Raw genomic sequence first — 19,993 nt, 5'->3', positions numbered from 1 at the left:
ATATATTAAACACCAGATTAAAAACATTGAAATGCAATGCAACTATTTGCCATCCACTACTTTGAAGATAGAAGGAGCACCTTCATTGCCAGGGGTTTTGGCTGCTCATAAGATTCAGTGTCATCATCAGTATCTCCTTGATCATCATCGTCAAGGAGATAGAAAGAGACATATGAATCCGAATCTGAACTATTATTTATCTTGTTTGCTGCATTTTCCCCTTTGTTGATGCAGATGGTGATACAGAATTATTTAGAACAGAAGTATATTTGTTCAGACCCAAATCTTGCATCTTCTTTATATTCTCCTCCACTTGTTTATCCCGTCTTCTCTCATAAGCAGTTCGCTCATGTTGAACTACTTGCAAGATAGATAAGAACAAGCATATTGTGCGTATTAGATAATGCAAAGGATTTTACTAAAAGCTAAGAGGTACTACTATTTGCAGGGAAGGATTTTACTAAAAGCAAATAGATAAGATGTGTAGATTCAGTCATAATGAAGCTTGCTTATGATTGTGCAATTTCATAATTGTGGTTGCACTATAACCGTTGTTTTTCCCCTGATTTACGTAATTGTTGGCTTCTAAGTAAAGGAAAAAGGCATTATGGGACTCTTTGGTGGCTTGCATTAGCCTGTATCTAGGCTTCTGCAGTGTACTTCGCCTGTTTGGTTGTGGAAATCTTTAAGCAGGCTTAAACAATGTTCAAAGTACTAGCTAGTACATTGATTAGGCGATGTAGATTTACACAAGCTGATGAACAAAAAATTGGAGAAATTCTCATCTCTTTCTACCAGTACTAGAAACATAAGTTCTCTACTAAAACATGGATGTGACTGCATATAACACAATGTAAGGTACCAAACACAACTGTATCAGTGCACAATGATTACATAAATCAATTTACAATATCTCTGAGAACAACGAATGAATAATTAAACTAAATCTAGCGATGGTTAGGGTTTAGGGGTTGGACCTTTCTGACTTCTGTGCCTCCTTTTGTTCACCATCAAGGTCGTCTGTGATGACCCAAATCCAGCGATGGTTAGGGTTTAGGGGTTGGCGAGAGCAATGTGGATGGGGCGTGTTAGGTGGAAGGGGCGAGAGAAATGTGGATGGCAATGAGATAGAGCGGGATGCGGCGAGTGAAGTCGGCGACGACGCGGCTCATCGACGCGATGAGAGGTAAGGGGGCGGCGGTGAGGTACCTGGTCGAGGGGGCAGGTCGTCGACGGCGGATGTGTCCCAGCGGCGGCGGTGAGGTACCTGGTCGAGGGGGCAGGTTGTCGACGGCGGTCGTGTCCCGGTGGCGACGATTAGGTTTGGAGAAAATAGTGGGGGAGATAGAGGATGAGCGGCGTCTGTTTTAGTGACAACGGCGAAACATGTTTTTTGGCGCCCAATGTGTTTGGCAATGCGGAGGCTAATGCGTTTAAGTATATTAGCGCTGGGTATATATCGAAAACATGTACATAGCTCAATGGTTTTACCTGTTGACTAAGAGACCAAGCTCCAAGGTTCAAGCACCTGCAAGGAGACATTTTTTGTGTTTTGCCTACCATTTTATATTAATTCTTTGTTTTTTATTTCTCTCTATGTTTTTTTGCAATTATCTATTCATGGACACCTTAGTTTGGTTTATGATCATGTTATAATATTTTGAAATATTTTTGACATAGTGGTACTATACATCTCTCACTTAATAATTAGCCTTATATGAGAGATGTATGCCTTTCTTAGGATGTGTGTCACGACTTTGTCCGAATGAATTGAAACTATTTTGTCAACATTGTACACCAAAATGAATGGTCCATGCAAGTTTTTAAATTTTTCTAGCTAGGTTATGGTATTGTAACAAATATATTTACGAAATGCATCAAATAATTACAGTAATTGGTAAACTAGGTCTGAAAAATGCATAAATGCACACAACATCATAGGTTGGTTCAATAAACATCCCATTAAAGTTTAAAATGATTTGGAGAAAGTGGTAGTATAGATCCATCACAAGCATGAACATCTCTCACTTAGTAATTAGCCTTATATGAGAGATGTATGCCTTTCTTAGGATGTGTGTCACCACTTTGTCCGAATGAATTGAAACTATTTTGTCAACATTGTACACCAAAATGAATGGTCCATGCAAGTTTTTAGATTTTTCTAGCTAGGTTATGGTATTGTAACAAATATATTTAGGAAATGCATCAAATAATTACAGTAATTGGTAAACTAGGTCCGAAACATGCATAAATGCACACAACATCATAGGTTGGTTCAATAAACATCCCATTAAAGTTTAAAATGATTTGGAGAAAGTGGTAGTATAGATCCATCACAAGCATGAACATCTCTCACTCAGTAATTAGGCTCTATGTGAGAGATGTATGCATTTTTATAGGATGTATGTCACCACTTTGTCAGAATAAATTGAAATTTTTTGTCAACATTGTACACCAAAATGAAGTGTACATGCAAGTTTTTAGATTTTTCTAGCTAGGTTATGGTATTGTAACAAATATCTTTACAAAATGCATCAAATAATTACAGTAATTGGTAAACTAGGTCTGAAAATGCATAAATGCACACAACATCATAGGTTGGTTCAATAAACATCCCATTAAAGTTTAAAATGATTTGGAGAAAGTGGTAGTATAGATCCATCACAAGCATGAACATCTCTCACTCAGTAATTAGGCTCTATGTGAGAGATGTATGCATTTTTGTAGGATGTATGTCACCACTTTGTCAGAATAAATTGAAATTTTTTTGTCAACATTGTACACCAAAATGAAGTGTACATGCAAGTTTTTAGATTTTTCTAGCTACCTAAGGTTTTTTACCACTTATTCTTTAGTAAAATAACAAATAATTACATTAAAAGTTAAACTAGTTCTAAAAATTGCACCGGCACAAAACATCATGGTACACCTCCATCAACACCCCAAAAAAAGTTGAAATGATTTGGAGAAACTGGTGCTATACATCTAAATAAATAAAAGAAAAATACAAAAATGATTGAAAAATGTCAACAAAACACAAAAAAATCTACCTACCCCAAGCTCAAACACAAGACATCATGGTTCACAGTAGCAAGGGGTTACCATTGCACTAGTCAAGTTTGTTAATTAGTAGCAGAGCGCATTTATATTTTAGCATCAACTGTCCTCTGTCCAGGAGTCTAAAGTTCAGAGTTCTGAATGCTCTCAGTTCAGATGTAACCGAGCGCATTTGGTCCTGACATCTGCACAGACAAGCAGTAGACTAATAACCGATCGATTTGACAATTTCGACTATGGTTTAGCTTACTCCATTCTAGCTGCTAGCATAATAGTGTTAACTGCCCAGTTCATGTTCTGCACAAAATGTAATCTGAAATCTGAATTCTAAACATCTGAACATGTAAAGATGGTCATTTTCATTTACTGTCATTTCTAGTTCATGTATCAGTTCTGGACCATCTGAACATGACCATCTGAACATGAACTGTCATTTCTATTTGAAACAGTCAGTCTAAAAATGAACTAAAAATGACTGTAAATGAACTTGTGAAAATACAGTCAGTTCATTTTCAGATGGTCAGTTTTCAGTTCATTTTTTAGATTTTCAGATGGTCAGTTCTGTGAAAATGACTGTATTCTGTGCATTTGAACATGAACTGAAAATTGTTTCCCATAAACCCAGCTTAGATCATATAAACCCATCTTCTAAGCATCTATTTTGACAATAAATTAAAACTTGCTTAGATCACATGAACTGAAAATTGTTTCCCATAAACCTAGCTTAGATCACATGAACTAAAAATTTTCAGATGGTCAGTTCTGTGCATTTTCAGATGGTCAGTTCAATTTTCAGATGCTCAGATCAAATGCAAGTTTTAATTTATTGTCAAAACATGAACATGAACTGACTGTGAAGAAACAGTTAGTTCTGAAAATACAGAAAATACAGAACACACATTCAGTTCACCACAAATTTAGTTCACCACAAATTCAGTATTTCAGACACACATTCAGTTCTGAAAATTCAGTATTAATCTGAACTGAACAGTTCATAAATCAACTATCAATACTAGAAATCCTCATATTCATCTTCTATGGACATGTCATCATTGTTGTCGTCGCCACCATCATTAAAATATTGAAGCATTGTATCATCTTCCTCCTCATCCTCACTATCTTCAAGAATAATAGCAGCTTCCTTCTTTTTTTCTTATTAGTTCCTCTAAATTGCCTTCAATTAGACTGGCTTCTCCACCTTCAACATTGTGCAGAACCTGATTATCATCACCTTCTTGCACTATATGCTCAGTATCAGAACAATAATCATCGTGATGCACATCATTACTGCCCTCATATTTTTCAGCCACATCATAAATATTCCTATGTTCAAATTTCTGCACAACTCGGAAATCTTTACATTGTGGAGTTGTGTCTTGCAGGTAAAATATCTTTTTCGCTTGGTCTGCCAAGATAAAAGGATCGGACTTGTACCAAAATGACTGCACATTGATGGATTTGAAATGTCTGTCATCTCGAATGCCCACAGTCTTTCCTACTTGGTTGTACCAATCGCATCGAAATACAAACACTGACCGACGAACTTGATAATTTGAGTTATATTGTAACTCAATTACCTCTTTAAGGACACCATAAAAATCTATGTTCTCCCCATTATGTTCACCTTCAGTCATTACACCACTAATTTGTGTCTGCATGAACTTCTCACGATCCACTGTGCTAAACCGCACTCCATTAATCTTGCAAGCTGTACTAATCTTAACTCGCCGAGCTGGGCCACATGACAGTGCCCATAGTCCTTCGCTAACCAATTCTGGATTCTCATTACGCTTCTTCTCAATCTGTTGCAACAAAATTACTCAGCTGAGTAATTACATATGCATACCAAAAACTTGAGTAAACCTATAACATAAAAGTTTAGTGACTTACATGGGACATAAACCACTTTGCAAATCCTTGTTGAACCACTCGATCAACATCATTTGGACGTGCACCTTGCTGCGATAGCTCCTCCCTGTACAGACTGCATGGCATACTTTATTCATAAGAATATTTTCAAATTTAATAAATATAACATAAATTATGTAGCACATACCAAACTAACTTACTTCAAATATTCCTGTATTTCATCAGCATTATGTAGCACATACCAAACTAACTTATTCATGATAGCATCATCAATGTACTCAGTCTTAGTAGCTCCAACAAGAGTAGCACCATGCTTAAAAACAGACATGTCATTAGGCAATGGCATCTCTGTACCACTATCATCATCCTGGTTAACTCTAGTGTCAACATCCTTCATGTACCTAGAACAAAATGTTAAGGTATCACTTGCCATATATGCCTCAGCAATTGATCCTTCCGGCCTAGCCCTGTTCCTAACAAAATTTTTCAAAGTGCCTAGTCACCTTTCTATTGGGTACATCCATCCATACTGAACAGGTCCTCTAAGCATTGACTCATCGGGAAGATGGACACTCAAGTGCACCATGACATCAAAGAAGGTAGGTGGAAAGATTTTCTCAAGCTTGCATAGGATCAATGGAATATCTCCTTTTAGTCGTTGCACAACATCTATCCGTAGATTTCTACTGCATAGTTCCCTGAAGAAGGTCCCCAGCTCTGCAATTGCTTCATATACATCCTTCCTCACCAGTCCTCTAAGGCCAGCGGCTATGATTCTCTGTAGGAGTATGTGGCAAGAATGTGTTTTCAGTTTTCCAACCACCTTTGAACCATCTTCACTTATGTATCTTGCTAGGTTATCCGCAAATCCATTAGGAAACTTGATACCTTTGAGGAACTTGCAAAACTCGACTTTCTGATCCTTCCCCAACACATATGGAGCAGGTGGAGCCCTGCAGGCCGAGTTGCCATCTTGTTGCAAGTGCAGTTCAGGTCTTATGCCCATATCATACAAATCTAGCCTTGCATTATGTGTGTCCTTGGACTTGCCTGGTATACTAAGTAGTGTACAAAGAATATTTTCACATACATTTTTCTCTATGTGCATCACATCGAGATTATGTGGAAGCATCAAATCTTTCCAATATGGAAATTGCCACAACCCAGATTTCCGGCTATAAATCTTTGGACTGTCACTACGCTTCCTTTTATTTCCAGTAATGTCAGCCTGCTTCCCTAGCCTGACATCTTTCACCTTCTCTAGCTCTTGTAGGACCTCATCCACAGTGAACCTACCAGGCTCAACCTTGTTTTCACGCTTACCATTGAAATCCAAGCTATTCCGCCATGAATGTGTCCTTTTAAGGTAACGACGATGTCCAATGTAGCATAACTTGTTCCTTATTGCCAGAGACAACGGATTCTTGTCGCAATAAATACATGCATAATACACTTTTGTTGTTCGCCCAGATAACGTGGCCAGCGCTGGATAATCATGTATACACCATAGTATAGCAGCACGAAGGTCGAACTTCCTACCAGTACATGCATCATAGGTCTTGACACCCTTCCATAGCTTCAGCAGTTCTTCAATTAGGGGCTCAAGGAACAAATCAAAATCCTTTCCTGGACATCTTGGACCTGGGATGAGTAAAGACATAAAGCAGTTTGTTGGATTCGCACATTCCCATGGTGGGAGATTAAGTGGTGTCACAAGCACTAGCCACATACTGTACTGGGTACTCATGTTGCCAAATGGATTGAATCCATCGGTAGCTAAGGGTAGCCTCAGGTTCCTCGGATCATTTGCAAAACCTGGGTACTTTCGGTCAAAGTCCTTCCACGCTTCCCCATCAGCTGGATGGCTCATCACATTGGCGACTGGCTTCCTCACTTTCTTGTGCCATTGTGTTTCCTCTGAAGTTTGTTTTGAAGCAAAAATTCTTTTCAACCTTGGCAACAGTGGAAAATGTCTCAAAACCTTATGTGGAACCCGCTTCGAACCAGTTTCATCTTTCCATATAGACTCCTTGCATACTGGGCACTCATTCAATTTAGCATTAACATTCCGAAACAACACACAATTGTTCTTGCACACATGGATGTTTTCGTATCCAAGGCCCAATTCTTTAAGATATTTCATGGCCTCATTATATGATTTTGGCAACTCACTGTTAGGGTATCCATCGGACATCAGCTTCATCATTGCTGAAAATGTTGTATTGCTGATCCAATAACGAGACTTCATATACAACATCCTCACCATAAAAGAAAATTTTGAATGGCTAGAACCCGGACTAAGCGCCTTCTTTGAATCTCCAAGAACTCCTGCAAATCTTGGCTCTTCTCCATCAGCCTCTGCCGCTGCAAACAGTTCACCGATCATCTCAGGTACTCCATGATCATCATCATAAACATCATCGTCCACATCCATATGTATCCCAAAGTCATGATCATATCCTTCGACATCCTCCTCTATACCCTCAACTTCTGTATCTGCTGACTCCCCATGATGAATCCACCTCGTGTATGTAGGGGTGGTAATGGATCGTGATCCAAATAGTTCTTCACAAAATGTCAAAGCCCTAAATAAATTATAGTTCAAAAATGACTATAAATAGAGCCTGATCCTAACCCGCTTCGATCCTTAAATCTTATAGTGCAAAATTTATAGCCCATTGTCAGCCCTACGTGTATGTAGCTGACATTCCATAAATGTGTATATGAGTTTCTACTTCACTCTGAGGTCGCAGCCTTTGATTAAGACAATTCACGCACGAACAACGAATGTGTGTGTCTTCTGGGTATCTTTCACTAACAAAATTCATGAACTCTTCAACTCCTTTCACATATGCAGGTGTGAATTGTTTCCCATAAACCCATCTTATATCCATCTATTTTGACAATAAATTAAAACTTGCATTAACTCCATAACTATGATTAAATTGAACAAAATTGAAAACCACATCAAACACATGCATATACGAAATAAAATTCAAAACGCACATGGAACCTTATTGTCAAAAACACAACACATCAAACCTTGTCTTTTCTCCCCGTCCTGCCGCTGTTCTGTCCATGCCCGTCGTAGCTCTACGCACGACGCCGCGCCCGAAGCTTCTCTGCCCTCGCTATTTTCACGACGACGCCGTTCTTCCAACTGACCAATGGATCAATGGATCAGGCGACAAGATTGCTCGTTCGCTGCGACGCTACCCAGTTGCCGATCAAGCGGACGACAGACGCCATCGTCGTTGTGTCCTGTAACCTGAAGGCCGATCACAGAAGCGCAGATCGCAGAAGGCAGAAGCAGAACAGGCGAACAGCCATGCAGATCGCAGAATGGCGGCTGGGAAAACCTGTTAACAGAACGACAGATGGGAACACCTGTTAATAGAACGATACTTTCTTTATTTACAAGAACAAGCGAGTAGTCTGGTGGTAACACCGATTCGAAGAAAGGCGCAGGTCTCTGGTTCGAAGCTCCGCGGGCACAAGTTTTTTTTGCCAAATAAACAAATACCCCTTCCAGTTGGTGGGCCGGGTGTTGGGGCGAAGGCGAAGACGCCACCCTTCGCTCGAGGCCTTCGCCGTGGTCGCTGGTCCAACGGAGACAAGACGACGGGCAGGGACACCCTTCGCCCCATACGACATCGGACGAAGACCTGTGACGAGGTCATCCCACCGTGCGGCCTCGTCCAGCATGGAGGCCCACGTGTGATCCGGCCCATTGTAACGGGCCCTGCGTGGCCGCTGCGTGTTACGGGCCTAGTTTATAAAGGCATCTCTATAATTACAGTCTGTAACCCCGCTTTATGGGAATATTCTGGGATAACCTAGGTGTCTGAGGGCACATGCGTCCTTAACACAAGACGCTGGGCACTCAGATACCTATAAATACCCCCGCACAGTGCCCTTGAGAGGCTAGATTAACAGAGCTATTGCCATCGAGCGCGAGAACCCTGTTTACGTCACTACACCTCTCGTTGGATCCCCTTGCAACAGAGAGCAAGTTCCAACATTTGGCGCCCACCGTTCGTGCGACGAAAAAACCACCCGCGATGGCACCCAAGAAAGTTAACTCGAAGGCTGATGAGGCTGCGAAGGCAGCACTGCTGGCCGCAAAAAAAGGCAAGGCCCTCGCCATCACCCACTCCACTCACCACGAGGCTACTGAAGACGACGTTCTCCGCACCTGCGAAGACGATGCTCTCCGCACCTGCGGCCCTGAAGGACAATCGCAACCCCCCCAAGGCTTCGCCCCACCGGAGGGCGCGGACCTCACCAAGGACGGCGAGGTCCTCGGCGTCTCGGCGGAAGAATAGCTACAGCTGCGCGCCCTACGCCTCAAGAACCGCAATCTCCAGAGGCAAAAAGAGATACTGGAGGCCAAGCGCCAGCGCGTGTCCGCACTAGCCAAGGTGCGGCAAATGATACGCGACGAAGAGCAGAAGGCCCAGGACCTCGAGCGGGAGATCGCGCTGATGCAGCGCAAAGGCCACCTCGACCTGCAGCACGGGCCACCCCTGCAACAGCGCGCACAACTGGAAGACACGCGCGAAGGCCACCTTGGCCTGCAGCATGGGCCACCCCTGCAACAGCGCGCACAACTGGAAGACCCGCGTTTCCCCCAGCGCGACCACACCTTCATGCACGCCGCGCCATTCCAAGGGGTCAACTACCTCGACGAGCGAAGTTCCCTGGCGCCACATCTGCAAGTGATGCCTTGGCCCGCCAACTTCCGGGCAGGGACCTATCCCAAGTACAACGGCAGCACTAACCCAGCACAATACATAATGAGTTACCAGGTCACCGTTGCATCTTCCGGAGGGGACGACGCCACGATGGCCAAGTGTTTCATCATCGCCCTCGAAGGCCCAGCTCTCACCTGGTTCACCAGGTTGCCTCCGCTATCCATTGATTCCTGGAGAAGCCTCCGGGACAAGTTCCTGCTCAACTTCCAAGGGTACCGCCCAGACACCGACGCCTTGGCCGAACTCTCGCTCTGCAAGCAGCTGGAAAAGGAGACTCTGCGGGAGTATTACCGCAAATTTCTAACACTCAAGTCACAGCTGCCCTCAGTCGATGACCAGATCGCCATCCACTACGCCATAAGTGGCCTTCGCGCCGGCGTCCTCTATAGCCACTGCATCAGAGATCCGCCCAAGAACCTCCAGGAATTATATCAGCTATTTGAAAAATACGCCAAATCCGAAGAGCTCCACCGGCGCAAGGTTGAGTCTCAAAGGAAGCCCAAAGATGCTCCACAGTCCAGCCGCACGTGGACGAGGATTCCGCAGCAAGACTCCGGTCGAGACGGCCGCAATCAACAGCAAGTGCACAACATCGCCAACCAGCACCCCGCTGCTGACGCCCCTCGCCGCCCGGAATATCCCCCCTAGGGCCGCGGAAATGGAACTCGCGGTAGGGGTCGGGGACGTGCGCAGCCGCCGCGCCGATTCTACTGTCTCTTCCATGGCGAAGACTGCGCCCACCAAACCAAAGACTGCCCAGAAACGAAGGCCACCAAAGACAGGATGGCACGGGCGCAGCCTGCCGACAACCCCAGAGTTGTCGCGCACACTTATCAGCAACCCCCTCCACCCTACATCCACGCCCCCGCCCCGCATCCACCGCACCACGCATACCAACACCACCAGGAAGTACAAATCGTACCACCTCCACCGCCACCTCCACACCAGCAACATCAGAACATCCCCCACCCCCACGCCCCAAAACAAGAGGACTTCGCCGATCAGCCGTATCGCGGAGTCATTCATATGATCACTGGGGGGTCCAGCACCGACTTCGACACAAAGCGGCAGAAGCGGGACCACTACCGCAGCATCAACCACGTCGCCATCACCGGCCCAGTCGTGCAGACGAAGTGGTCCCACGTACCGCTAACCTTCGACGCACGAGACGTCGACCTGCGCAGCGCCCCCCACATCGACGCCATGGTTATCAACTGCAGCGTGGCAGGCTGGGATCTGCACAAAGTCCTAGTCGACAATGGCAGTCAAGCAGACATCATTTTCCTCCATGCCTTCGACCGCATGGGCATAAGCCACAGCCTGCTCAAGCCTTCGGACAACCCGTTGTATGGCTTCGGCGGCAAGGGCACTTTTCCTGTCGGCAAAATAGAGCTGCCTCTCTCCTTCAGTGTAGCACCTAATGCCCGAAGTGAGCAAGTGACCTTTGATATTGTGGATATGGTATATCCGTACAACGCCATCATGGGTCGGGGCTCCATCAACAAGTTTGAGGCAGCTATTCACGGACTGTACCTGTGCATGAAGATACCAGGTCCGTTAGGCGCCATTGCGGTCTACGGCAATCAACAGACCGCGCGCAACATAGAGCGGGACTTCGTCCCCGGACAAAGAAATGTGCACTGCCTCACGGCCCAGCGCGAGGTCCCTGCGTCCGTCAGCCCAACCGACAAAGAGCACGACAAGGCACAGCTGCAGAGCAACAACGGGACCAAGACTGTCCCCCTCGACCAGGCCACACCCAAGCAGATAGTCACTATCAGCGAAGACCTCACTTCGCATGAAGAGGAGAAACTCCTCTGCTGCCTGTCCAAGAACAAAGATGTCTTCGCCTGGTCAGCCCTCGACCTGGTCGGGGTCAGCCGATCCATAATTGAGCACAACTTGGGAATCGACCCTTCGGTGAGACCGAAAAAACAGCGGCTTCACAAAATGTCCGACGAGAAGACAGAGGCCGCCAAGGCAGAGGTGCACTGCCTCCTGGAAGCCAAATTCATCGAGCCGGTGGCTTACCCCACGTGGCTCTCCAACGTTGTAATGGTGCAGAAAAAGAGCGGCAAGTGGCGAATGTGCATCGACTTCACCAGTCTCAACAAGGCCTGCCCAAAGGACAACTTCCCGTTGCCGCGGATTGACAAAATAGTCGATAGCGCGGCCGGATGCGAAGTCATGTCACTCCTCGACTGCTTCTCCGGTTACCACCAGATATACATGAAGGAGGAAGACAAGGCTAGCACCAGCTTTATAACACCCTTCGGCACATATTGCTTCATCAGAATGCCGGAGGGACTCAAGAACGTCGGGTCCACCTTCTCCAGGCTTACCAAAACAGTGCTTGAAGGGCAAGTTGGCAGAAATATATTCACATATGTGGACGACATCGTCGTCGCCAGCAAGAGCAAGGAGGACCATCTCGCTGACCTCGCCGAGACATTCGCGAACATGCGAGATGCACGACTCCGCCTAAACCCGGAAAAGTGCATCTTCGGCGTTCGCCAAGGCAAAATATTGGGCTACCTGGTATCACACCGCGGCATCGAGGCCAACCCAACCAAAATTCAGGCCATCATAAATATGACGCCTCCGCAGTCCGCCAGAGACGTCCAGCGCCTGACGGGCAGATTGGCCGCCCTCAACAGATTCATCTCTAGATCCACTGAGCGAAGTCTTCCCTTCCTCAAAACTCTCCGTGGCGCAAAAGACTTCGCTTGGGGACCAGAGCAGGCAGCGGCCTTCGCCTCACTAAAACAATACCTGTCGGAGTTGGCAGTCCTTACAAGCCCCGACTCTTCGCTACCCCTGTTGCTCTATGTTGCGGCTTCGCCGCATGCGGTCAGCGCGGCACTGGTGCAGGAGCAGACAGTTGAGGGCGTGATCAGGCAGTGCCCAGTTTATTACGTCTCTGAAGTGCTGACACCGTCCAAATGTAACATGACAGAACTGGAGAAGATTGCCTACGCAGTTGTTATGTCTTCGCGCAAATTGTGCCATTATTTTGAAGCATTCAAGGTCCGAGTCACCTCAGACAGGGGACTCGGCGAATTGTTCAGAAACCCAGAAGCATCGGTGAGGATTGCCAAGTGGGCGGCCGAACTCTCCGGCTACCACATCAATTTTGAGCCCAGGACAGCCATCAAGTCACAAGTCCTGGCAGACTTCATCGTCGACTGGACTGGGCCAATAACACAGCCGGACCCGTCCGCAGAGAAGGTTTGGACGATCCACTGCGACGAAGCATGGTGCCATGCGGGGGCAGGCGCCGCTGCAGTCATCACCTCACCAGCCGAGGTCAAGCACAGATATGCAGCACGCCTCAGCTTCGCTCTGGAATCTGACAGATGCACAAATAACATAGCAGAATACGAAGCAGTCATCCTCGGCCTCCGCAAGCTGAGGGCCCTTGGGGTCACCACCTACATCATCAGAACAGACTCCAAGGTAGTTGCCGGCCAAGTCGAGAAAGACTATGCAGCAAGGACCCCGCACTTATGCAATACCTCGTGGCAATCCGAAGTCTCGAGAGACAATTCAAGGGATTAACCTTGCAGCATGTGGACCGGGCCAAGAACAAAGAGGCTGACGCATTGGCCAAGGCTGCCGCCAGAGGCGAGTCCCTGCCCTCCGACGTGTTCTTCCATGTCATCGGCACGCCAGCCGTCTGGAGCCCCGAAGGGCTCCAAATAACCAATGACAGTGAGGGCCACCGCATAGTCAACCTTATCATGACCGAAGACTGGCGGGCACCAATAACTATGTTCCTACAGGGGTACTATCACCCAACCGACATCAGCGAGGCCAAGCGCCTCAAACATCGAAGCCGGGACTTCGCACTGATTGAGGGCCAACTCTACAAGAAGGGGGTCAGTCAGCCAATGCTTAAATGCGTCACCGAAACCGAAGGTGTCCAGATCCTACACGAAGTCCACAGTGGTACCTGCGGCTCTCACGCAGGGCCAAGGGCCCTAGCTGCTAAGGTGATCCGCCAAGGTTTCTACTGGCCCGCAATGATCTGCGCCGCAAATCGGGTCACAAGGTCCTGCGAAGCCTGCCAGAAGTTTTCTCCTCGATCAGGCAGCACCTCGCAATTTACAAAGCTGATCGCCCACACATGGCCTCTCCAGCGCTGGGGCCTGGACATCGTCGGGCCCCTGCCCACGGCTCAGGGGAACCTTAAGTTTGCCTTTGTCGCTGTCGAATACTTCACCAAATGGATCGAGGCAAGGGCTGTTTCCACAATAACATCAAAGACTGCCCAAAAATTCTTTTGGCAAAACATTGTTTGCCGCTTCGGAGTACCGTCCGAACTAACAGTTGACAACGACAAGCAGTTTGACAGCCAAGACTTCAAGGATTTTTGCTTCTCCATTAGCACCAAGCTTGCCTTCGCCTCAGTCTATCACCCGCAGTCCAACGGAGTTGTGGAACGCGCCAATGGAAAAATCTTCACAGCTGTCAAAAAGATGCTCCTCGACGAAAGAAAGGGCAGGTGGGCCGATTTATTACCCGAGGTGGTCTGGGCGCTAAACACGACTGAGTGCAGGGCGACCGGGTTCACTCCTTTCTGCCTTCTATATGGATCGGAGGCCATGACCCCACAAGAAATAAAACATGGGTCCCCGCGAACAGTTCCGTCAGCCGTCCCCGACGTGGACGAGCCCACTTCGAAGGATCTCATCGATGGAGACCGAGTCTTCGCCCAACAGGCTCTAAATAAATACCAAGCCCAGACAAAAGCATGGCGCGACCACGCAGTCATCCCGAGGGAATTCAGCGAAGGGGACCTCGTACTCGTCCGAACAGCTCGGACAGAGTCCAGGGGCAAGCTGGAGCCCAAGTGGGAGGGCCCCTTCATTGTCAAGACGAAAGCTTCCCCCAACGCTTACAGGCTCGCAACGCCAAACGGCGAAGACCTGGAGCACTCCTGGAACATCGACAATCTCCACAAATTTTTCGTTTGACTCATCAGGGCTGATTCGCCCTTGTAATTCGTGAAAACAATTTTATTCTGGCCCGCACTCTTTTCCTCCCGGGGGTGAGGTTTTTAACGAGGCAGAGCCATGTAATATACAAGTGAAAAATCCCCCGCAAAAACATACGTTGAAAAAAGACCGCGACGACGGTCTTCGACATTCGACCAATACAAAGTCACCGCGAGGCTCAGCGCTAGCCACCCTCGCGTGCGACAACTCCGTGCAGAAGTCACCTAAGGGTGCAGCCGGACTAGCACAACAAGTGCGAAAAATCGAAGTCTACCGCAAAGACTATCCGTGCAGAAGTCGCCTAAGGGTGCAGCCGGACTAGCACAACAAGTGCGAAAAATCGAAGTCTACCACGAAGACTATCCGTGCAGAAGTCGCCTAAGGGTGCAGCCGGACTAGCACAACAAGTGCGAAAAACCGAAGTCTACCGCGGAGACTATCCGTGCAGAAGTCGCCTACGGGTACAGCCGGGCTAGCGCAACAAGTGTGAAAAATCGAAGTCCTCCGCGAAGACTATCCGTGCAACAGTTGCCCAAAGGCGCAGCCGGACGAAGCGTAACAAAAGTGAAAACGACTAACCAAACTGTCCGCGCAAAGACCGACTACATGCGCACCAGTCCAACATAACAAATACACCTGACCAAGTACGTAACGCCTTCGCGAGCATAGCCGAATGTGCGAGGACACACAACTTCATTATACAAGCCACTGCACATGTACAAGCGAAGGCATCACACTCTACATCGGCTCAACCTTCGGAATAATTCCCATCTCCCTATAGTTAAATAACATTATCCTAAGCTCCTCACCCGCAAAAAGACTTCGCAATTCCCCCTCACCTGCACTCACGGCGGCCGGCAAGGACAACAGTTCCTGCCGGCCAGCCCTACTCACACGAAGCCGACCGCCGTCCGCCCCACTCACCCTACGCTTCGCAACCGCCCTTCGCCGCCTACGCCCAGTACTCGGACCAGGCACAACTTCAGCATCCGCAGCGTGCGGCGAAGCCTCCGCCGCTGCCACATCCAAGGCCGCAAAGTAGTCCAAGTCCTCATCCGACGACTCCTCAGTCCACTCAACCGAGCTCCTAGAGTCACCAAAATCAGAAAACTTAGATGCAGACCCATCCGATTTATTACCATCATCCACGGTCGAAGCCGCCAAAAAATTAGTAGTAGCGGTTGCGTGCGCAGGCCCAAAATCTTGAACCTGCGCAGCAACCAAGATTCAGCAACATATCCAAAATTCCCAAACTACCCACACCCACTACGCCACCTGCGAAGACCCAGCCGTCGCGGGCTCCCCCGCTGTCGACTCCGCCGCCACCTCCACAGGATCCTCAGCCCTCGGCGCGGCAGTTGGCGACGGGCCTCCGCCGGCTGCAGTGGCTGCGGGGGCATCAGAAGCGCCTTCGGCGGTTTCCGGAGGCGGCGGCAGGGAGGCCTCGGGCACAGCCTCCGTCGGGTTCGGCTCCGGGTCAGGCAGCACGCTGTTCAAAGCCCCGAAGTCATCCACCCTCTCACCACGCGCCGCCTGAGACACAGCACATAAATTCAGCAAACCCATACATAGCCCACATTCAACAAACACCAAACAAAAGCCAAACATTACCTGACCCCTCGCTGTCTCGGCCCGCTCCCTGACCACCTCTCGACCGTAGGGGCCCCACATCCGGTCGTAGAGGGCTCTGGCGGATTCCTTCACTATAGGGTCCTCAACCGTGTAGATATCACGCTCGAAATCCTCATCAGCTTGGTCGAAGACCTCATAGTGCCGGCACCCTTCGCGAGAGAGCGCGTTCATCGCCCCCTCGCAGGTGACCAGGGAGGCATAAGACATAAACCCCTCCACGATGGTGGTGAGCGCCTGCAACTCCTCCTGTACCCACTCCAGGCAGCGAAGTCCGGGCTCTCGGTCCGGCACTTCGAAGTCAGCGGTCCGCGCGCCCAGCTCATGGTATGAATCCATAAGCTGTTTGCGTGTCCGCTCAGCCTCCGTGCGCATCGCGGCCTCGGCCCTCTCCACGCGGCTCTGCAGAGCGCTAAGCCGCTCCTCCAACTGCTCGGCGCGCTCCCTGGCAAGACTGCCCTCCACCTGCGCCAAATTGGCCTCCGCCTGCGCAGCCTGTGCCTTGGCGAGGGCCTCATTGGCCTCCTTCCTCTCCTCCGCCAGTTGGCGCCGAAGGTCAGTTTTCTCCCCCTCCAGCGCGGCCACCTTGTCCGCCAGCTTGCGGCACTTACTGTCGGCGGCCGACTTCTCCCGGACGGCGTCAGCATGTTGCGTCCGAAGTCTCTCGACTTCGGCAGACACAACTGCCGTCAGGGCCCCCGACGCCGTGCGGTCTGCGAAGTCAGCCGCCTACAAGACACACATAAGACCACAGCCCCGGCGAAGCCGGTAAAAAAACCGAAGTCTAGCTCAACGTACCTGACTCAGTGCCTCCTTCACCTCCTTCAGCCGGCGAGACACAGCACCCGCCTCGTCCCTGACGGCAGTGAGTGCCGGCATCTCGCCGCCGGCACTTAGAGCACCGCCCTTCGCCCTTGGCACCACGGCAGCCGCCGTGGTCGCCGCGGCAGGCGGAACAACAACAAGTTGGCCTTCGTCCGACCCTGCGACGTATCAACAAATTAAAAAAAAATCGAGCCAATGACTTACCAACAAGATAATCGTCCACACTAATGTCGGTGGCGAAGTCGGCGACGCGCTTGCCCGGCGGCGGCAACTCTCGGGCCGACTTCGCGGCCTTCGGCACCCTGCTGGACGCCGGTGCAGCCTTCGCAGACTTGGAACCACCGGCGGCACCCGCAGCCTCCGGCGCCCTGCTGGATGCAGGGACGGCCGACTTCGCCGCCAGCGGTGGCTTGCCTCCACCGGGGGCAGTATCCTTCGCAGCCCCCCGCTGCCTCTTCGGCCTGGATTCATGAAGCCTGACGACCGCCTGGCGCTTCTCTGCAGCTCCCTGGCGATCCTTGTCCATCACTGCCGACACAACAGCAGCAATATTCCGCCCGTAAGGAAACACTTTCCATTCACGAACCATGCGAGATGTAAAAAAGTCTTCGTCGGCCGCGCGGGGGATAGGAACATTCTTAGGCCACCAACCCCCGGTAACCCTCAGCATCCGCGCCGAAGACTCCCGGAGCTCGGGCGAAGACATCCTTCCCCCCGGGGCCGCGCATGTCCTCATCAATTCTCTAGCAAAACCATCGGAAAACTACCCCAAGTCCTCCCATAGCAGTACCTAGTTTCCTCCTCTTAGAGGACGGGGCGGCCGCCAGCGCGGGGTCGTCTCCAGACTCTACCATTGGTTTCTTTCCGCGACGATCCACATCGTCTTGGCCGGGATAACCGCCATACGGCAGACGATTCAACTCAAAAACCCTGTTCAAGCGGTCATTCGACCCGCGAATATCCCAGCTACGCTGGCCCTCTGTCCTCGGCACGTACCGACCAACGATCCGCACCGCCCCATCCTCCGCCTCACGCACAAAGGCAGCCGGATCGTGGCTATGCAGCTCAAGCGCGAAGGCAGGACTTCGCACCAGCTTCCCACCATGGGAAGGCATCTGGCGAGGGCACACCTCGCCCAACGCCCAGCCATGCGCCAAAGGCCATACCCCGTATGCCACAAATTCCTCAACCAAATCGCGCCCGCTGCTCAGGCCGGCGGCGCACCGAAGGGCCCCTTCGTCCGCATCCTCCTCCGCCACTTCAAAAGGCGGGTATGCTGAGTAAAAATGCGAGCACATCTCGGACACGGCGAGCCCCGGATGGTCTTCGACTGTACCCTCCACGACGTAAAACCAAAACTCATGCCAATTGCCCCACTTGTTGCGGGCGCAAGGAACCAACTCAACTACCTCCATCGTGGTCTTGCCGGTCTTCGGCGTAAATGTACAGGACCCAAACTGGGCAACTTCATCTCCAATCATCCTCTTCTGCTAGTGCAGGCAATAGTACTTCGCGAAGACTTCGACTGATGGCTGTCCGCCGTACGAAGTCGTCGCCCAGACATACTTCGACAGAGCCACCACGGCATTCGGAGTCAGCTGATGGATCTGAACGTTAAATCTGCGCAGGACTTCTCCAACAAATCGGTGCGCAGGCAGGTGGAGACCAGCGGCGAAGAACGCCTCGAACACAACCAACTCGCCCTCCGGCTCGGGCACTTCCTCTGTCCCCGGGACACGAGCGACTCCGCCGCCAAAGTAACCCAGCCGCTGCATATCTTGCACGCGGACCGACGACATCCGCTACACACCAAAATCCACCGTATCGCCGGCGCGCAACTCCTCCGCCGCCACAGTACTCAGCGTTTCCTCAGACGACGCGTCGGTCGGCAGCGTAGCGGCAGCAGAAGAAGAAGAGGTCAGCATTGCTACGTACCGTCGGCGGCGGCGGGCGGTCTGCTTCACTCGAGCCAGATCTCCGGCGAACAAGAGCAAGGAGGGCAGACGAGCAGCAAGATGGTGGAAAAGGCGGCTAGGGTTTTCACGGAGCGCGGAAAGATAAAGTTCAACCCCCCCCCCCCCCCCCGCCCCCTTTTATACACAGGGCGCGGCGCTTCGGGAAACCCGCAGTCCAACAGTACGGTGTCAATCAACGGTCATGTCAAAAACCCCCGCGGAACCACTTCGAGCGAGGGCAGCGTCTCCGCCATCTAGCGACGTCTTCGGCACCAGATGACTTAGTCGAACTGGTCCCTCGGAGGGCAAATGTTGGGGCGAAGGCGAAGACGCCACCCTTCGCTCGAGGCCTTCGCCGTGGTCGCTGGTCCAACGGAGACAAGACGACGGGCAGGGACACCCTTCGCCCCATACGACATCGGACGATGACCTGTGACGAGGTCATCCCACAGTGCGGCCTCGTCCATCATGGAGGCCCACGTGTGATCCGGCCCATTGTAACGGGCCCTGCGTGGCCGCTGCATGTTACGGGCCTAGTTTATAAAGGCATCTCTGTAATTACAGTCTGTAACCCCGCTTTATGGGAATATTTTGGGGATAACCTAGGTGTCTGAGGGCACATGCGTCCTTAACACAAGACGCTGGGCACTCAGATACCTATAAATACCCCCGCACAGTGCCCTTGAGAGGCTAGATTAACAGAGCTATTGCCATCGAGCGCGAGAACCATGTTTACGTCACTACACCTCCCGTTGGATCCCCTTGCAACAGAGAGCAAGTTCCAACACCGGGGCCGCGTCGCCAGGCAGGGGCTGTGTCCCAAAAAACTACGGCCCATGTAGGCCAAGGATCCCACGCCGTCAAGTGGTGTGTACACGTGGGGCGTTTTTTTACTAAAACTCATCTG

This window comes from Zea mays, chromosome 3, assembly GCF_902167145.1.
Source record: "Zea mays cultivar B73 chromosome 3, Zm-B73-REFERENCE-NAM-5.0, whole genome shotgun sequence".
NCBI lineage: Eukaryota > Viridiplantae > Streptophyta > Magnoliopsida > Poales > Poaceae > Zea > Zea mays.
The sequence above is the reverse complement of the archived record's forward strand: the minus strand, read 5'-3'. Positions refer to the sequence as shown.